Source organism: Pinus tabuliformis, chromosome X (assembly GCF_031772625.1).
Source record: "Pinus tabuliformis cultivar Carrire ecotype Pingquan chromosome X, CPIR1, whole genome shotgun sequence".
In the NCBI taxonomy this organism is placed as follows: domain Eukaryota; kingdom Viridiplantae; phylum Streptophyta; class Pinopsida; order Pinales; family Pinaceae; genus Pinus; species Pinus tabuliformis.
Window position 1 is genome coordinate 479,108,204 of NC_142308.1, and position 22,023 is coordinate 479,130,226.

A 22,023-nucleotide genomic window follows, 5' to 3' on the forward strand; every position below is an offset into this window, starting at 1 on the left:
GGATGCTCACCCTGCTTTGTCCTTCAAATTGTACACATGCCTTCCTTCTGCATTCGCGCCACTTTCTTATAATCTTTTGGTGTGTATTCCACACTTGTGCAATTGTGGCGCCCAGCGGCCCTGTCTGCTCACCTTGCTGCTTATGTTCCCAGCTTGTCATTTCACAGTAGTCGACAAGTTCCTATGCTTTCATGGCATCGCCATCTATTGGCAGCTCCCTTTCTTCTATCATTACCCGGCATAGTGATCTAACCATCATATTACAATTTAGTGTTGTTACCTCATGTAGTCAGTTCTGCCATCGCTCAATCTCTTCATCTCAGTCTGATGTGCAAGAACTGTCCCGTTCCCATGATATTCTTCCGTCTGCCGTCAGATTCACCTGATCCTGATCTTGCGCTGTGATCTGGTAAATACAGTCCAGTACATCATCACTGTTGTTAGGACCCAGAATTGACCTATTTTGACCATATACTTTTGCCAATAATATTATCTTTTTGAGTCATAAGTTGTAAGCTTTGATTGCATAATGACTTAATCACCCCAAGGTACGAAGTAACTTCCCGCATATCTATATGTTTAATTGTTCATCGCATATTCATGAGTATCTTTGTATTTATCTTGGAAAAGCTGATTAAATTGTCAAGTAATTGTCTTAAGCCTGCAGGAATTATAATTTATAGTTGCTGTAACACCAGAAACAGCAACTACGCAGTTGCTGCAACACCAGAAGCAGCAACTACGCAGTTGCTACAGTTAGCAACAACAACCATCCAAAGCAGGCTATTTTGCAACAGCTGGACAACAACCGGCAACTATCTGAAGAACGCTGACGCGGCATGATCCACAGCTATCTAAAGCGGGTAGAACACAGTTATCATTGCTTAAATCAGGAGCAGCATGGGGAAACGGCAAAGGAATGCGAAGATCCCAAGAAGACGGTCGAAGACAGTTACCAGCTGTGTAACAGCCAGAACCTAAGAAAGAATATATTATTATACTATTGTAACAGCGGTCTGTAATTCTTATTTTTGATAGAATGGGTTAACTGAATGAACTGTAATTATCTATTGTAATAGATGTCTCCTCTATAAAGAGGAGACATCTACATTAGAAGGGGGATCTTTTGGTAATCTGTAAGTGAGATTTTGAGAGACATCAGCAAGTCTGAACATCATTGTACTTGAATCTTTTTGGCAGATGAATAGAAGATTGTTCTGAGCACTTAATCTAGTCTTTGTGTTCTGGGGAATCTTGTGAGAGGGACTGGGCCCACCTTCCTCACAAGATTCGCCCATTTACTTTTCTGTCAAGTGTGTAAGTGTGTGATATTTTCTTTCTGCCGATACTCTGTTTGGATTCTGTAGCATTACCTCTGTTATTTCCATTTTGCTAGAACTCTGTTTCATTAACTGTTTGAAGTGTGCAAGGATCTTTCACCGGTGAACTGGAGTGCAGTGTTCATTAGCAATCTCGTTACAGAGGCAGGTGCTGAAATTCCTCACCTGGAGGATAGGGTCCTGATCCTCTGCCAGCAGAGCATCCATCATTTTACTTTTCATATTTGTAATCTTAATTAATTTCTTTCATTTCATTTGTACTGTGATAACTTAGCGTAAAGATCACGTATACTACAGCTTTTTAATGCTTTTAGAATTTAAGTACATACAGTATGTTGTAGCCTTTGGAATAAAAAGACTTTCCCAGGTTGACAATTAATGTGGTACTTGAATGTTTAATCCATAAACAATTCAACTAGCCAACATTTTGGCGCCGTTGCCGGGGAAGGCAACTAAAGATTTCTGAAAGCATTAATGATTTCTTTGTGAAAATAACATGTGCATGAGAGGACGCAAGAAACCTAATTTCGCAGGTGGCAAGGGAGGAAGAAAGACTTATATTGACGAAATCATCTCAAAGGCCGAAACATCACAAAGGACGAGTTCCCGGAGACCTCAGATCCAATACTCCTCATAAACCAATCGACAGACGGAGGAAGTACTGGGACCTGAAAGGAAGCTGGAAGTACCAGAATACACTGAGGAACCGGTAGAAGAACCTGAAGAAACAGAAGACACAGAAGATAAAGTAAGTGATTCAGGAAAAAGACCAATGGAGGATAACAGAATAGAAGGAAGGGGGGAGAATTCACTCTCTACCCTAGAATTCCCCATTGGGGACCTCCCGAGAGGAACGACCCCTATGAAGAACATTCCACTCTCGGCATTACCCAACTTCCATGGGTTATCCTCTGAAGACCCAGATGAATTCCTCTTTGAATTCGATATACTATGTAGAAGTTATGATTATATAAGTCCTAATCAGAAACTAAAACTGTTTCCAGCAACACTAAAAGGGAATGCGTTGAGGTGGTTTATGGGCTTAGGAGCTCAGGCAATCACCACCTGGGACCAGATGAAAGAAGGATTCCTGGCCAAATATCAAGACTACTGTCGAACAAGAGAAAGGAAGGAAGAATTGTTTAAAATGGTTCAGAAGGAGGATGAGAGCTTAGAAGATTTTGTGGAAAGACTGCAGTATAATCTGCAGAGGTCCGACCATCCTAATATGAGTAAAGATATTTTAAAGACCATATTACTGAAAGGGGTACGAGATGACTGCTTGGATATGTTGAACATGCTAGGAAAAGGAGATATTTCCAAAGAATCATTTGATGAAATTATCAATCTCTGCATGAGATGCTCAAGAGGAGCAGGGAACAGATCAAAGAGCAGGGATAATGTGTATTCAAGAGTTTATAAGTCAGCCAGTGGAGGAGCAACAAGAGCTGAAATAGGTAACTTATTAGAAGAATTCAAAACTGAGATGCTAAGTTCTTTTGCTTCACAGATTGATGCTCTGCAGGTTAAGAAGAAACAGGCGGAAGCAGAAGCTGCTCTAGCCATTTTCTGTTCTAAATGCAGAGAAAAACACCCACTCAGGGAATGCCCACTGGATAAGATACCTATCTGCACAATCTGCGAGAAGGACCATGAAACACAGCAATGCCCCTCTCTGCCTGGAATCAAAGCAGCACTGCAGACAACTGAAGAAGAAGCTGAGGCAGTGTACCTGATGACATAGAGGAGACAATGGCCACAAAGACAAGGTATGAGCTCTAACACAGCATTCAGTCGTTGGAATAATAATCATTTTCAAACAAATTTCCCACCCATGAACCAAATGCAGTACCCACCCTTTAATCCAATGAATTTTCCACTTATGCAACAACCAAATCTCCCTTTTCCTGATCCTACTATGTGGAATCCTTGGGCTCCCCAGCAACCGTATTTTAATCAATGGAATCCAAACTGGGCAGCCCAACAGATACCATTTCCTCAACAACAACAGTCTCTTTCCTTACCATCTAATACTCCTCCGAATAACCAGGCAATCAGACCACAGCTGCCTGTGCAACCTAACCCCAATCCAAATAATAATAAAGCCCTGCAAGTTATTGACATTCAAAATCAGTCTATCTCTCCCCTATAATGTAACGATATTCATCTTCGTTCGGGGAGAATCGTTGAACCCATTATAGATGATGTTACTGACTCTGACAAAGAAGAAGTTAGAAAAGAGAAACCAGCTAACAATAATGCTGAAACAGCAGAATCAGCACATAATAATAATGATCAAACAATAGATCCGCCATTCCCTGAACGGCTAACTCTCACTAAAACACTTGAGCAACCTACCTTTAACCTTTTAGGGGAATTACAAAATTTGTATGTTAAAATCCCATTATTGCAAGCATTAAGAGATGTTCCTATTTATGCTAGAACTATTAGAGACATTTGTATAAAAAAACCTGGAAGAAAGGCTAAGGATCCTCTCACAGTTCATGTGATGGGAGAATTAGCTGCTTTAATGACCGAAAAAGATTATCCTGTGAAGTATGGTGATCCTGGTCACCCTACAGTAACAGTCCAGGTTGGAAAAACTTTTATCTCTAAAGTTCTAGTAGATTTAGGTGCTGCAATAAATATTATGACACTCGAAACAGCACAATTGCTCCAGTTAAAAAACTTTATCAAGGAAACTCCAACTATCTTAGAATTGGCTGACCGTTCTACAATTAAACCTGAAGGGGTCATTGAAGATCTTATAATCTCTGTAGAATCCTGGAATTACCCGGCTGACTTTGTAGTATTACAAACTAAAACAAAGTTGGGGGGTCATCCGTTGATTCTAGGGAGACCTTGGCTGGCTACAGCAGATGCTTTCATCAGCTGTAGATCAGGATCAATGACCATCTCTAATGGACATGAAACCAAATAGCTTACCCTCTATCCTCATGCTACACCCATGATTAATAATGACAATTCTGTATGGGTAGACTATGAGGATGAAGAAACCCAACCTATATTAACCATTGGACAAGCCTTGACTTTTAAGGACTCCACCGAAGATGAATTAATCAGCAGCTTTATCTCTGAACCCTCTTCGGTCAGCCCTGAAACATATGATCACTTCACTGCAATATTAGAATCTGAATCCCAGCAGAACATGAAAGATGAAAATTTATTTCAGACAGCAGTAGGCAGCCCTTCCAAAAGTACAACAATTGAAATTGAACCTGGTAAAACATTAAATATAAATCCTGATCTGACTGATAATGAAAAACAACAATTAATAAAGTTACTCCAAGAAAATAAAGAGGCATTTGCATGGGACTACACAGACATGAAAGGGATCTCCCTTGAATTATGCACTCACCGTATCTATATTAAGGAGGGATCCCGACCAGTCTGTCAACCCCAGCGTAGAATGAACCCCAACCTTAGGGAAATTGTAAAGGAGGAACTTCAAAAGCTCTTAAATGCAGGATTTATATACCCCATATCTGACAGTGAGTGGGTTTCCCCACTTGTGATTGTACCCAAGAAAAATGGAAAATGGAGAGTATGTGTGGATTACAGAGCATTGAATAAAGCCACACAAAAAGACCATTTCCCTTTACCATTTATTGATCAGGTATTGGATAATTTAGCAGGTAAGAAATTCTTTTCATTCTTGGATGGGTTTAACAGATATAATCAGATTAAGATTACACCCCAGGACCAGGACAAAACCACATTTACTAGCCCATGGGGGACCTTTGCCTACAGAGTACTTCCATTTGGGTTGTGTAACGCTCCAGCAACATTCCAAAGAGCGGTGATAGGGATCTTTTCTGATATGTTAAATGATTCATTGGAAATATTTATGGATGACTTTACTCCTTATGGAGTGACCTTTGAGGATGCACTGCAAAATCTTGAAAAAGTACTTAAGCGGTGTATAGAAGCACACCTTGCTTTAAGCACTGAAAAGTGCCATATGATGATGAACCAAGGTATTGTATTGGGTCATTTCATTTCATTTTTAGGAATTCAAGTCGATCCAGCTAAAATACAAGTAATTCAGAACCTCCCTATCCCTAAAACGCAAACTGATGTAAGAAGCTTTCTAGGACATGCCGGATATTATAGAAGATTCATTAAGAACTTTTCCAAAATAGCTTCTCCTCTATTTGTGTTGCTAACGAAAAATGCTGAATTTAAGTGGACTGATGATTGTAAAAATGCATTCAATGAACTTAAACATCAGTTGTCCGCAGCTCCTATTTTGAGGGGACCTGATTGGGCACTACCATTTCATATCTCCTCTGATGCCTCAGACACGGCAATTGGAGCTGTCCTGGGACAGGAAGAAAACAGTCTCCCCTATGCCATCTATTTTATTAGCAAAAACATGACACCAGCTGAGCTAAATTATACAGTTACTGAGAAGGAATTTCTAGCAGTTATCTATGCTATTAACAAATTTAGACATTATATTACTGGCTATACTACTTTTGTGCATACTGATCACTCGGCCATCAAGTATTTGATGAATAAGTCAGTTACAAATGCCCGAGTCACCAGATGGTTATTACTATTGCAGGAATTTGACATCACAATTGTAGATAGGCCAGGTAAAGAAAATGTAGTTGCTGATTTCCTTTCTCGTTTAAAAACTGATGAAAATGCTCCAGTAGATGATTCTTTTCCTGATGAGTATTTATTTGCAGTATCTTCTCACTCACCTTGGTATGCAGACATTGCTAATTATCTAGTTGCAGGAAAATTACCATCACACCTATCACACAGAGAAAGAAGAAAGATCATCCAGCAAAGTGCTAGGTACAGCTGGATAAGCGGGTGTCTGTTTCATACAGGAATAGATCAAGAAATCCGGAGATGCATTGGGGAAGACGAAATTTATGATATACTAAAAGCTTGTCATGATGGCCCTTGTGGAGGACATTTTGCAGATAAAAGAACAGCTCACAAGGTACTTAGAATGGGGTATTATTGGCCATCACTGTTTAAAGACGCCAGAAAATATGTGAAGGCTTGTGACAGCTGTCAGAGAATGGGCCAGCTGAACCATAGGGATGAAATGCCACTTAATCCCCAGGTAACTCTTGAACCTTTTGAGAAATGGGCACTAGATTTCATAGGTCCCATTAATCCTCCATCTAATCAAAGAGTCTATATATTAGTATGCACGGATTACATGACTAAATGGGTAGAGGCCAAAGCACTCATTAAAGCTAATGAAGAAGCGGTACTAACATTCTTATTTGAAGAAATCTTTGTTAGATTTGGATTACCCAGAGAATTAGTCACTGATGGAGGACCTCCTTTTAATTCTCATGGCTTCAAAGAGACGCTCCAAAAATATCATATCAAGCATAAAATAACCACACCATACCACCCCCAAGCAAATGGGCAAGTGGAAAGCACCAACAAGGTCATTGAAGCCATCTTAACAAAAACAATAAAGGAGAATAGAAGGGACTGGTTTCAGAGGTTGCCCGAAGCTCTATGGGCCTATAGAACCACCTGGAGGAACACAACAGGCTTTTCACAATATGAACTAGTTTATGGAAAGAATGCTATTTTCCCTGTAGAGTTTGAGATTAAAACTTTAAGAATTGCCTTAGCTGTTAACCTTGATTTAACTGATGCACAGACAGCCAGGTTGCAACAGCTTCAGGAATTGGATGAGAAAAGATTGGACTCCATCCATCAAACAACTGTGATACAGCAACAAAGAAGCAGATGGCATGACAGAACCATCAAGCAAAAGCAGTTCCAGAAAGGTAACTGGGCTCTACTTTATGATTCCCGTTTTGAGAATTTTCAAGGGAAGCTAAGAACAAGGTGGTTAGGGCCGTATGAAGTGGACGCTGTCTTTCCAAATGGAACAGTTAGACTGTTGACAATTGATGGGAGCAGAACACCACTGTTAGTGAATGGCTACCGACTTCGGTTATATCAGCGGCCGGTTTCCAAAGAAGACTTTAAAGCCACTTGCATGACAATAAAACAGTATTCTTTTCTAGGGGAACTTGCGGCCCCTCAAAGCACTTGAATTTCCATTTATTATGTAATTCTTTTTAGGTTAGATATTCTTTTATTTTATTTAAGAAACTAATAAATCCTGCCAAGGATTACGATATTACATTTCAGTATTTTGCAGATTTTAGCTTGGGAAGTAGCTGAGAACAAAAGCTTTAAGGGAATTATTTTATGGACTCGGAACTCCTGTTGCTGTAACACCATCTCCTGTTGCTGCAACACCATTCCCTGTTGCTGCAACACCATTCCCTGTTGCTGCAACACCATCACCTGTTGAGCAACATCACTACTGTTGTTGCAATATCATTCCCCGTTGCTGCAACACAATTCCTGTTGCTGCAACACCATTCCCTGTTGTCCCAACACAATTCCCGTTGCTGCAACACCATTTCCTGTTGTTCTAACACCATTTCTATTGTCACGACACCGTTTCTGTTGCTGCAACAACATTCCCATGCTCCAGTACATCTCCCGTTTTTACAAACGTCTTTCTTTTCCAAAGCTGTAATATCATTCCCTGTTGCTACAACAACAATTTTCTGTTGCTACAACAGCAATTTTCCGTTGCTGCAACACCAATTCCGGTACTACAACACCGCTTCCCGACCCCGGAATATCTTTTCCAGTATATTCCCTCATGTACGAAAACATTAGTCTTATCACTTCAGCCCCAAGGAACAAATTTTGATAAAATCTACCACTTTTTGTGATAATTACAACATCCCACCATCACTTCCCGTCATTATCATTATAAATCACCGGTATTCCCATGCTTGAAGATCCGCAGTAATCATTATGATCCAGCACAAGACAAGATGAGACCTTTTGACGCAGCAATCAAAAAAGGTAAATACGAAGGTACGAATGGTTATGTGTGAACATTAAATAATAGATAATGCGGAAAGGTTGATAGGATGGTACTTCCAATCATGTCATTTACACGTAGGAAGGGGGGGATTACCAAAGCAACTCTAATAATGACATATTACGCTAACTGCCGCCACCCTTACCTCTCCCGGTAATATGTAAAAGCCACCCGATCTCGGCATGTCACCATTTGCGATGTTCTACTCTGAACTGTAAGCGGAGGATCGGCTCTGGACTCTGAGATTCACTAAAACAATAGCTATGGGCGGAACCCTCATTACACATGAACCTGGCACGACAGCAGTCCTGGAACTCTTCCCGGAGATTTATCAAATCTTCTTGCGAGCAGGATGGATAGAGTACTTCAGCAGACTCCCGGATTTTGACGAGCAGCAAGTTCTGGAATTCGCATGCAACTTAACAGACGGATTCTCTGTCGTCCAGGGAGTCCAAATTCCAGTCACAGAGGAATTCATAGCCCAAGTTACCGGGCTCCCAACTAACGGCATACGGTGGTTCAGCAGGAAGCACCTGATTCTCAATGCACAGCAGGATTTTCTCCGACCAGGAGAGCGGGTAGAGCCCAAGGGCAGAGGCGTAGCACTGCGGTCGTTACCTCAACCGTGGCCGAAAGTCGCTGAGTTTGTCAAGCAATATCTGACATGCGAAGGCCGCTACCAGGTAATCTACCAGCACGATTTTGTCCTGTTAAATCATTTGAGGAATGGTCAGTTAATTAACATGCCATATTATCTATTGGGCTGTCTCAAAAATATGTCATATTATGCTATGAAAGCGAAGCATCCACTTCTGTCCTTAAAACACCACCGCTTAGCCCAATTGCTGATTAACAGAGCTCTTGCTCTAAATAACCCTCCACCTCCTATTAATCCCCATCAAGAGGCAGAAATTCCACAGCCGGAGCATGAAATTCCTCATGAAGAGGAAATTCTTCATCAAGCTGAGGACACACCTCAGCAAGATGAAGAACCTCCTCAGCAAACAGAGGACATGCCTGAACAAATTCCTCTAGAAAACCCTCAGCAAGCAGAAAACACTCCTGAACAACTCCAGCAAACACCCCCGCAAGTCGCTGAGGATGAACAAGCCGCAGTAGAAATAACCACGAATACAACCCCATCTCCCAACAGAACCAATCCTTCCACTCCCATATTTAGTATTTCTACTGATGACTCCGAGGACAATATTCCTATTATCCTGCTTAAACGGAAAAGGCAGCAGGAAAAGAAAACCCCACTGAAAAGAAAAAGAACCAGGGTTTCAGCTAAGGCACCTGCTACTCCGGCTACTGTCCCTATTCTAAAGAAAACCAGCCTCAAGAGAAAAATGCCTGAATTCCCTGCTTCCCTACCAAGGCGAAGAACTCGATCATCGGTAGCAGCTGAATCCCCTAATTCCCCCAGTTCACCGCCCATCATCACAAGGATCCGCACTCCCGCTAGTCCTCAAAATTCTTCTCCCTCACCCTCAGAAGCTGAGATGAAGAGCGTTCATAGCTTTGTGACATCATATCTTAAGACAGCTGACACACAAGAACCAGCTGTCGACACCCAAGGTAATAGTGACCAAGTGGCTGCAACACAAGAAACAACCACTACCCCAGGTGATACACAAGAACCACCTGTGGGGAATACTGATCAAAATCATGAAGCACAACCTCTGCCTCCATGGGAATCTGCCGCTCCACGAGACCAACCTACCATACCTGCCTTGCAGGAAGAAATTGAATTCCTGAAATCTCAGATTCAGGACTATCAGGAGGAAATAATAAGGGTCAGGGAAGCATATCAAAAAGAATTCAGCCTGCATATTTTAGCACGAGTAGCATCTGCAGCAGAGAGAAGTAAGGACAACGAATATGTGTGTGCCAATTGTGGCGAAATATATGCTCAAGCAGGATATAAGGTAGTGGCAGAACCAATGAAGGAAGCTTCCGCTGTTATGGATGAAATGAAAGAGCCTGCTGTTACACAAACAGAAATGCCACAGTTCTCTGCTAAAATAGAAAAACCTGTTGTCACACAAGAACCAACAGGCTCTCCAGAAAAGGTGCAGCCAGAAGAACCTGTTGTCACACAAGAACCAACAGGCTCTCCAGAAAAGGTGCAGTCAGAAGAACCTGTTGTCACACAAGAACCAACAGGATCTCCAGAAAAAGTGCAGACAGAAGGACCTGTTGCCACACAAGAACCAACAGGCTCTCTAGAGAAGTTGCAGGACCAAACTGAAGAACTTACTGACACACAAGAACCAGTAAGTTCCCCAGAGACTGCACAAGAACAAACTGAAGAACTTACTGACACACAAGAACCAGTAAGTTCCCCAGAGACTGCACAAGAACAAACAAAAGAACTTGCACCAGTAAATTCTCCGGAAACTGCACAGGACCAAACAGAAGAGCTTGCTGACACACAAGAACCAGCAATTTCTTTAGAAATCATGCAGGAAGAAGTAGAGAATAAGGAAGAGGAGAATGTAGATTCACCCCGACCTACCCAAGTTACTATGGAGGAAATAGTTGTACAAGAATCAGCAAATGAAGAAAACACAGACTTATCACGGCCCACTCAAACTGTCATGGAACGAGAGATAGAAGAAAATAAGGAGAAAGGTTCAGACTCACCCCAGCCTACCCAAACCACTATGAAGAAAGAAGAAACAGTTACAGGAGGAAACGAAGAAAAATTGGACTCACCCAGACCTATTCAGATTGCTAAGGAAAAAGAAGAAGAAGGAAATGAGGAAAAAGGCACAGACTCACCCCGGCCCACCCAAATCACCATGGAACAAAATGAATCAGTGCAACAGGAGGAGGAGATGCTAGTCGGAAATGAAGAGAAGGATGTTGGATCATCCCAGCCTACTCCAACAGAGCAGATTATCCTCGTGGATGCCTTCACACAAACAGAGCTTCCCTCTGTTAGTAATGTATGCACAGAAACAGATAGTTTTCAAACATTAAAAGGGAAATGGTGGAGAGAATACGAGCAGTCACAAGGCAAGGCATTCCAACAGCAAAAGGCGACATGGTTCAATCATGCCTACAAGAACTGGGAAGCGCTGGAGCAGTGTAGAGCCCAGTATAAAGAAATTAAGGAATTAAAGGCCAGATTGTCCCAGATGTTTGAATTATTCCAAAGAATACTTGCCACAAGGAAACCCTCCTTCAATTACGCAACATTCTTGAGGGAAAGACTGACATTTTTACAGATAAAGGCTGTAAAAGAAGGAAGACCTCATCAGGTGGTCACATCAGAGCAATTTATGCAAACGTTCGCAGAAGCACCTAAGAATGATCAAAACCTCTTATGCGAGCTTTATCTTCATAATGAAGCTGTCTCTGAAGAAAGAAACATGAATATGCTACCTGTGGTTGGCGACATACAGCTGAGAGCTTTTATCTCCTTTTTAGCCAACCAGCTTACATGGCAGAACGCCTTTGTTTCAGCTCAACATAATGAACAAAATTGCCTTCTATGGATTAGGGCTGAACCACAGAACGCAGCCACCTTCATGGTACAGCATCAAGCAATGGTAGATGATTCTGATATGAAAGACCACATCAGGGAACTACAAGCAGTAGTCCTAAAAGACTGCCAGCACTATCTGAAAACCAAGGCACCCTTGGCTGTCAAGGCAAACAAGTTGTTTTGGGAGAACTGCCCCAAAGAAAGGCAAGAATATCACCCTTATAATCCACCTAATTTACAGGTAGCACTCTCAAGGGTACCGCATTATATTAGATGCATGCAGCACTGTGCCGAAAATTGGATCGGCTACAGATTCAAATTTCCACTTTTATGGTTGTCTGGTGAACAATATAAGGGCCAGTTCGGATTATCTAACAAGGAAGAAGCAGCAGCATGGAGACAGATACAGAATGACTGTGGGTTCAGAAAGAAGTTTGATGTCACTGCCTATAGCTATTGCCTCAGTAATCTTCACTGTTCATCCCAGTACTCCGACTCAGACTCAGAATGAACATTGCATGGGGACATGCAATCTCTTCAGTTGGGGGGGATGTTAGGACCCAGAATTGACCTATTTTGACCATATACTTTTGCCAATAATATTATCTTTTTGAGTCATAAGTTGTAAGCTTTGATTGCATAATGACTTAATCACCCCAAGGTATGAAGTAACCTCCCGCATATCTATATGTTTAATTGTTCATCGCATATTCATGAGTATCTTTGTATTTATCTTGAAAAAGCTGATTAAATTGTCAAGTAATTGTCTTAAGCCTGCAGGAATTATAATTTATAGTTGCTGTAACACCAGAAACAGCAACTACGCAGTTGTTGCAACACCAGAAGCAGCAACTACGCAGTTGCTACAGTTAGAAACATCAACCATCCAAAGCAGGCTATTTTGCAACAGCTCGACAACAACCAGCAACTATCTGAAGAACGCTGACGTGGCATGATCCACAGCTATCTAAAGTGGGTAGAACACAGTTATCATTGCTTAAATCAAGAGCAGCATGGGGAAACGGCAAAGGAATGCGAAGATCCCAAGAAGACGGTCGAAGACAGTTACCAGCAGTGTAACAGCCAGAACCTAAGAATGAATATATTATTATACTGTTGTAACAGCGCTCTGTAATTCTTATTTTTGATAGAATGGGTTAACTAAATGAACTGTAATTATCTATTGTAATAGATGTCTCCTCTATAAAGAGGAGACATCTACATTAGAAGGGGGGATCTTTTGGTAATCTGTAAGGGAGATTTTGAGAGACATCAGCAAGTCTGAACATCATTGTACTTGAATCTTTTCGGCAGATGAATAGAAGATTGTTCTGAGCACTTAATCTAGTCTTTGTGTTCTGGGGAATCTTGTGAGAGGGACTGGGCCCACCTTCCTCACAAGATTCGCCCATTTAATTTTCTGTCAAGTGTGTAAGTGTGTGATATTTTCTTTCTGCCGATACTCTGTTTGGATTCTATAGCAATACCTCTGTTATTTCCATTTTGCTAGAACTTTGTTTCATTAACTGTTTGAAGTGTGCAAGGATCTTTCACCGGTGAACTGGAGTGCAGTGTGCATTAGCAATCTGGTTACAGAGGCAGGTGTTGAACGTCCTCACCTGGAGGATAGGGTCCTGATCCTCTGCCAGCAGAGCATCCATCATTTTACTTTTCAGATTTGTAATCTTAATTAATTGCTTTCATTTTATTTGTACTGTGATAACTTAGCGTAAAGATCACGTATACTACAACTTTTTAATGCTTTTAGAATTTAAGTACATACAGTACGCAGTAGCCTTTGGAATAAAAAGACTTTCCCAGGTTGACAATTAATGTGGTACTTGAATGTTTAATCCATAAACAATTCAACTAGCCAACAACTGTCCTCATCGCGCACAGGCTCAGTGTAGCGCGCCGCTTCGGCTGGGTCCAATATAACCACTATGCGGGGGGACTTCTTCTCGAATATCATTTTTCGTCGCTTTAGGTTGATGACCCCATTCATATCTATAGCCCAGTCTATCCCTAACAATGCAGGATATGGGTTACTGTCATCCACAATTTCTATTACCTCAAAATCTGTTTGTGTGCTCACACCTTCAATATCTACTGTGACTCCTTGCAATGTCCCCATAGGCAAGATTTTCTGTTCGTTTGCCATCCACAATTGAATAAGAGACCATTGTAGCGCGGACCTGCCCATACACTCCCAAGTCTGTTTAGATAACACATTCACATCTGACGCCAAATCTAGAACGACCTGACCCATCTCATAGTCACTAATTTGGGCAGTCAACCGCATTTCCCGCCCAGTGCGCAAAGCATGCTTTCTTAGTTTCCAGATCATGCGTGGTTCACCCGATCCTGCATAACTAATTATCAACTCTTGCAATCCCTTAACTGCTTTATTGTCCTGTATTAGCTTCATGCATGTCTCTAAAAAGGTAGTTAACATAGAAGGATCCATTTCTAGCTCAGCTTGATCCTTGCTACCTGAAGTAGAAGCCTCCGCGAAGCTCTTCTTAGCCTCAATAAATGTTTCCTTAGTGCATTCCAAATCAAACTCAGGTTGCTTTGTAGGGGCCTTGCGAACCCATGTATCCTCCTCAGGTTGCTTCCCCTTATCCTCTCCTGTAGTGGCACCGCTTCAACGCATCATGTTCACGTTAGGATTCTCTTCGCGCAGTTCAGCCTTCATCATTTGGATGTTCTAAGTGGGAGTAGTCTGAAGCACCCCTTTTTCGTGCATCTGTGCAATTAGTGTGGGGCAATCTACTACTTCATGGTAAAATTGGTAACAGTACAGGAAACATGTTCTGGTTAGGTTCATGCAATCATGCGTGTAGTGCCCCGGTCCTTCACAATTGTAGCAAATTGGCTGTCCACGCCCTCGTCTAGGTCTCATTCCTCCTCGTCCCCATCCACGTCCCTAGAATCCACCGCGTACTAGTGCTACAGTTGGATCCTGACCTCGTGCCTCAGTCTGCATCCTGTAAGTAGATGTCCGATCCATCAACAACTCATAACTTTGGCAATTTCGTTCGTCATGGCCCATTGATCTACAAAAATTGAAAAATAGATGTTGGGGGGGTTGTATCAGTTTCTGGAATAGATGACAGTTGTCTGTGGCATGCTTTTCTCCCACCTGACAGATCACGCACCAGAGTGTGGGGGTCGTGCTTGACCCCACTTGTGCCTCCGGTCACAATGGCATTGGTCCCCCCCTTGTCAAATAATTTGCGAATATCGGATAATGATCCTTATCATGGCCCTGGCCCTTACATTTTATGCACCACCACTCATCACGTGCCTCTAACTGGGGTGCCTTAACATGTTTCAAACTTTGCATTTCTAAGCATGGGTTTTGTAGTTGAGCGTGGATTTGTTGAACTCCCAACCCTGGATCCTATATTGGAGTTTCATGCAACCTCATCGTTGTCCTAATGCTTCAACTTAGGTTGATATCTTTTGCTGTGATAGTGCCATCCTCAGACGTGGTGTCAAAGACGCTACAAACCACATGTAGTGTTGCGCATCCGTCAGTGTCATGTTAGCCTTGTAGATTATACTCTTCAATCTCTGATTCAGATCCCATGGGGTTTCACCAGGTAGCATCATGATATCCTTGAACCTAATGATCAATGGCATTTCTGATTTTGGCCAGCTAAATTCTTTGTTCAATGCATCCGGGATTGCCACTATTCCTGCATTTGGATGATCGCTCGAGTACTTTATATACCACAACAATGCATGGTCCTATAGCGTGCTTACCAGAGTGGCCTTTTTGATGTTATCATCTATAACACCTTGGGCTTCCCATACAACCTTTACCATGAACCAAAACTGATTTGGTTCCTCATTTCCTATGCCTCTAAATACTGGCAACTTGATCACACTTGCCATTCCAACCCTTGGTGGTGGCGGAGGTGGGGTAGGTGAAGATGGGTTTGATGTAGGTGAAGTAGTTGATGGCGTGGATGGTGGTGGTATTAGTGGAATGCGCTACTTTATCAATCAGACTATGCTTCTTGGAGAGAACCCTGCAAGATCCTCCTCTCTTTCTCGCGAAAGTGAAATCAGAAGACTGTTTTCTAATCCTTTTGTCCCTCAGTAGCCTCTTCCGCTCCTTGTTACCCCAGACATCAATGGATGTGCATAACTCATTTTTCACATAACAGCATTTTAATCCAAGTATTCAACGATTTGATGTACTTACCCCGCGATCCTTGGAGAAAGCGCCTTTCTGCTTCACTGTAGCTCATAGTTGTGTCTATTGCGAATTCGGTGATAAACCCTCCTATTATTTGATCCATCCAGTGATCTAGTGCCCGTGTGATTTTATCTTCAGATGCTTCTAGCCTATGCACCAACTCTGGTGTCCACGCAATGGGCTGATCTAGTCTGCACCTTCCCTGACTATCAGCTAGCCTTGTGATCCACTCATACAGTTCTGTCGAGAAGGACACGAAGAAGATCTCATGGATTTCCGTGTATATGTAGCGATCTAGCCACCTTTCCTCGGATATTCATGGATTTTTGTTTTCCTATACCACGAACTCGTGAAGCTTCTGATCCAACCAATCTTCAAGCTCTTTCTTCGTAGGGTTCCTGTGTTCCGACATTAGACATCCCTTAGGCAGATCTCGGTCCCGGCAACGGAAGCATTTGTTGGCTTGTTGAGGCCTGGCCCAGGTTTGAAAGAGTTATTAGCCAAACAAATCCCACACTATTGACCCTTTCGGCAATAGTCCGCAGAGCGTGGACTAAAGTCTCACCAAAGGTAGTAGGGGAGGGTGTTGGAACCAGGTTTCCACACCCTTGGGATGTCTTGATGTGGTCTAGAGGGGTCGTGAACCATTCTGAGGCCTCGCGCCACTCTATATTGCTGTCGGGCTTTCACATAGATCCACACGGATGCGATTTCTTAATAATGAGTTTATTACAGTTCTGATCTTCTTCTTACAGTCTTTAAGCAAACATTTAACAAGAAAACCTAGTGCGCGCAATCATAATTCTTAAAAATAGTGCATAAATTTAGAACATAAGCAATAGATAGGTTCCTGATAAAGCACATAGTGATTCAAAAATTCTTATCTTTATTTATCTTCTATCAATACAACCAGATTTGCCTTGCGCACTCAGCTGCAGGGGTCTGCGCACACAGCTGCGAACTCTACCTGGCCTCTGTGCACACAGCTACAGAGCCTCTATCTACCTACCAACACCCTTGACTCAGACTTACAGACACAGAGAAAATATTTCCTTTACAAACCCATAACATTCAAAATCAAAACTAAAAACTAACTTCTAATCATAGAGCCTTGTTCTATTTATACATTTCCATGGTCCACAGACCATGGGAAGGTCAACTCACTTTCTATTTTCTTGCATTATTTTCGGGCGGACAACCCTTTGACTTGAATCATTACAATTCGCACTTTGTGCACCTCGTGGAGCCTTTACCATACTTTTACCCAAAAATGTGGTCTTTGGGCCCCAAAACTATTATGCGGGGCCTCCGCTACCCCAACAACCAGTTCTTTCTAACCTTCACCGCAAAGTCACCAAGTTGCTTTATGTAGATCTTTTCTTCCAGATGCCTGTGAAGAAATGATGTCTTCACATCCATCTATTCTACCTCAAAATCAAAAGAAACAACAACAAATAAAAGTAATCTAATAGCCGCTACCTTGGCAACAAAAAAAAAAAATCACCAAAATCAATTCCCGGCACCTAGGAAAAACCTTTTGCTACAACCCGAGCTTTCTATTTCTCCACCTTTCCTTCTACATTCGTCTTCTTCTTAAACACTCATTTTCTTCCAATAGGTTTCCTTCTAGTCGAAACCTCCACCAGATCCCAAACCTCATTTTAGTCCAAAGATGCCATTTCATCAACCATGGCCTCTTTCTAAAGTTTGTCATCCTCTGAATCTACTACCTCCTTGATAGTTATGGGATCATCATAAGTAATGGATAAAGAAAAATTTGAACAGAAAGAAGATAGACTATACCTTTCTAGTTTTCTTCTTTTTCGAATTGATCTTCTCACATCTGGATTTTGTGGATCTTCATCTTCTGATTCTTGTTCTTCTATAGAGTTTGATTCTTCCTCCTTTATCTCAAACTCTATCTTCACAGGTTCCTTTTGTAGGAATTCATGTTTAATAACATATTTCACCTCTCTAAACACCACATCTCAGTTCTACACAACCTTCCTTATTTCTTGGTTCCAAAGCTTATAAACTTTTAAACCATCCTTATACCCAATAAAGACGCACCTTTGAGATTTACTATCCAACTTTGTTCTTTTCTCGTTTGGAACATGTACATATGCATCATAGCCAAATACCCTCACATGTGATAGAGGGTTTCTTACCAATCCATACCTCATGTGGAGACTTATCCTCCAATGTTGATTAAGGTGATCTATTAACTAGGTAAGATGCAGTATCCATCGCTTCTACCCATAATTCATGCCCTAACCCGACACCACTAAGCATGCTTCTTTCCTTTTCCATCAGTGTCATGTTCATTCTTTATGCAGCTCCATTTTGCTGAGGTCTGTATGGAGTAGTGTTCTGTTGTGCTATACCACACTTCTTACAAAACTCTTGAAATTCCTTCTTGCAGAACTCTCCATCATTATCTATCCTCAACAACTTTATCTTCTTCTTTGTCTAGTTTTGCCACTAGAGCCTTAAATTCTTTAAACCTGTCAAAGACTTCAAATTTCTTCCTGAGTAAGTATATCCATGTATTCCTTGAGAAGTCATCTATAAATGATACATAGTACACAAACTTACTCAGTGTTGGAACCGACATAAGTCCAAACACATCACTTGCACAAGCTCTAATATCCCTTTCTCCCTCTTAGCACCAGAGGGGAAACTCACCCCATTTTGCTTTCCATATACAAAATGTTTACAGAAATCAAAATCCAGAGAGAAATTAGACATACCTTCTACCATACCATTACCATGAAGTGTTCAAAGGCCTTTCTCTTCATTATGTCCAAGCCTTTGATTCCATAGCATGGTATTTTCTCTAGAGACCATTAGATTTTTTGCTCAACTTTGAGGAACCATAGAACTGTTGCACCCATCAATAAGAGTACTACCTATAATTTCCAATCCGAGCCTTCCACATCAATACTAGTGCTCCCTGAGCCATATTGCAAGTATCTTTCTCGAACACTATTTTTTCATCTCCATCATCCATCTTGTTTATACAAATCAGTTTTCTCACCAACAAAAGAATATGAAGAACACCTGGAAGTGTTCTAATCCTTCCACCTTGCAACTTCAACTTGACTTTTCCATGTTCGATGATTCTACCCTTTTTTTTATCCCCTAAGAAGACATCACCACCATCATATTTCTCATACTCGCAGAACCACTCCCCATGGGGAGTGAACTGAAAGGATGCACCTGAGTCAATCAACCATACCTCATGATTTGCATGTGTACTTGAAGAAGAAGAAAAGTACACATCCCCACCTTCATCTGAGGTGGTTTTCACCTCTAGAGAAGGAGCATCACCAGATCCCTTTCCTTTCTTAGGAGATTTAGATCAATAGTCCTTTTTGAAGTGCACTTCATTTCCGCATTTCCAGCACACCTTTACAGGTTTTCCTGGAGATTTATATCTCCCTCTAGATTTAGATCTCCCACTCGAGGACTTAATTTTTTTTTATTTTGGGACCGTCCTCATACAAGCAATGCATCTCCATTCTGGCCCTCCATATTTTTCCATCTCATCTCCTCCGACAACAAGGATGAGGCTATTTCATGAATCCTCAATGTAGTTGTATTTCTCCCTATTGCAACAGTCAGGCTATCCCATGAATATGGTATAGAACATAGAAAATAGATGCACTTATCTTCATCTAAAATTTAATATCAACAGATAAAAAATGGCTTACCAAAATATTAAAGGCTTCAGATGTTCTGTCATTGAGTCTCCATCGTTCATCCTCAGGTTATATAGCTTTTTTCGTAGGAACAATTTTTCACCAGAGACTTAGATTGGTACAAAGTCCCTAACTTGTCCCACAAAGTGTTCTCTGTACCTTCCCCTGATACATTCAATAATAATTAATCTGAGATACATAATCGTATTGTGCTCTTTTCTTTGTGATCCAACTTCATCCATTGTTCATCTGACATTTCCATTAGTTTAGTACTTGGGTCTACAATGATCCACTAATCTCTATCCACGAACAAATCCTCCATCTTGAGTTTCCACAACTCAAAAATCTGGCCATTAAATTTCTTGATCTCTATCTTTCAACTTCTTGCCATCTTCTTTCACCCCAAAAATCGATCCCGTAGATCTCCCACTAAACAAGGCCTACCATAGGCCCGAGCAAAACCCTTTAGCAGAAAAGGCATCCCCTTGAAGATGAAAACAACTCTAATACCAAATGTGGGTTTTAACCATGTACAAAAATTACCTGCAAATGAATTCTTAAAAATATAAAATATATAATAGCGAGAAACACAAAAAAATACACAAATATTTTCTCTTGGATCCCAAAATCGAGACTACCGGATTGATTTTTCATTATATTCCTTTCAATATATATATATTTATATATTTTGAAGCATTCATAAACCATAATCCATTAGCCCTGGATTAGAATATAATAGTAGTTCCCTTGATTGGATCTACAATATAGCATGGGCAGAAAACCATCATGCCCAAAAGCATGTGCAAAACTCATGCACAAAACCATAGGTATGTTTTACCACATAATATAGGGTCCAAAAAAAAATATCAGGGTGTTTCCCTAGACCCCGTAGAGGGGGGATACCACCCCCGTCAAAACCCCCGACAAGGGGGGATGTCGCCCCCCCTATGACCCATGCGTTGCACCTGGTGAAACAAAGGGGGGGGGCTACTACCCCCCATCTGACCTCTTGCTTCGTACATGGGCCTAGTCATGGAAAGAATATAACACACACCCAACATTCATAAATGCTTAGCTTCTACCTTTGTCCTTGTTCCATACACATACTGGATCGGTTGCCACACGTGGAAAACACCCAATGCCTTCTCCTCAACCATGTGCACATAAACATAGTGTGCATCACAGACATATAACCAAACACGACATACAACATCATGAAATACATGCACCTACACTCAACATACCACACATACACCTACACCCAGTGTACAACACAACACAATACATACTCCTACATCCAATGTACAACACAATACATATACATACACAAAGTACAACACAACAAATACACGTCACAATACCACAACTACACAATGCACATACATAGTACTACATGCCTACAACACAGCATGTACGACATGCACATAATACCATATGTACACCAGTACCATATGTACAACATGTACACACTACCACATGTACACAACACCACCTGCATAATGAGTGCACAAAATCACATGTACATGGCACCACGTGCACAACATGTACACAATGCCACATGTACATCGTACCATCTGTAAAACGTGTAGACAACGCCAGACGTACACAACACCATATGTGCAACATGTACACAACACCACATGTACATGACAACATATGCACAACATGTACACAACACCACCTGCACACAATATCTACAACATGTACATGCCACTACATGCTTATAGAACCACTTATACAATCATACACACAACATCATATGTACATAGCACCACATGTACAACATGCACATAAAACCATATGTACATAGCATTGCATATGAAACATGTACATAGCACCCTATATACACAGTATTGCATATGCAACATGCGCACAACGCCATATGAACACAACAACACATATCCATCATGCGTATAGTACAATATGTACATAGCACCACATATACAACGTTTACATAACATCATCTATATCCATCACTGCATATGAAATGTACACACAACACCATACACACAACATGCACACAACCTCATATGCACACAATACTAAATATATTACATGTTCATGTCACCATAGGTACAATCGCTAAATATACAACATGCACAACATATACACAACACTAATACTGCACATCCAAAACCTCACTGTCTCTACCAAGAAACCTTGCTTCTAGTGTCTCTCTCCCATCCATGTTTATCCTAGCATGCCTCGTATCTCGCTGCTTGCATTTAGTTGATGTATCCCTTAGAGTCATCTATGATAGTATAAACATAGGAATAATACAAGAATACAATATCAATTCATATCCACGGGATACTAACCTTGTATATTTTTCATGACTACTCCCCCCACTAAGACTAGGAACC

At 41.3% G+C, this 22,023-nt stretch overlaps 1 pseudogene; it reads right to left on the reverse strand.

The window, feature by feature from the left end:
• Window positions 1-10,168: 10,168 nt before the first annotated feature.
• Window positions 10,169-22,023, reverse strand: part of LOC149140767 (uncharacterized) — a 130,018-nt pseudogene continuing 118,163 nt past the window's right edge.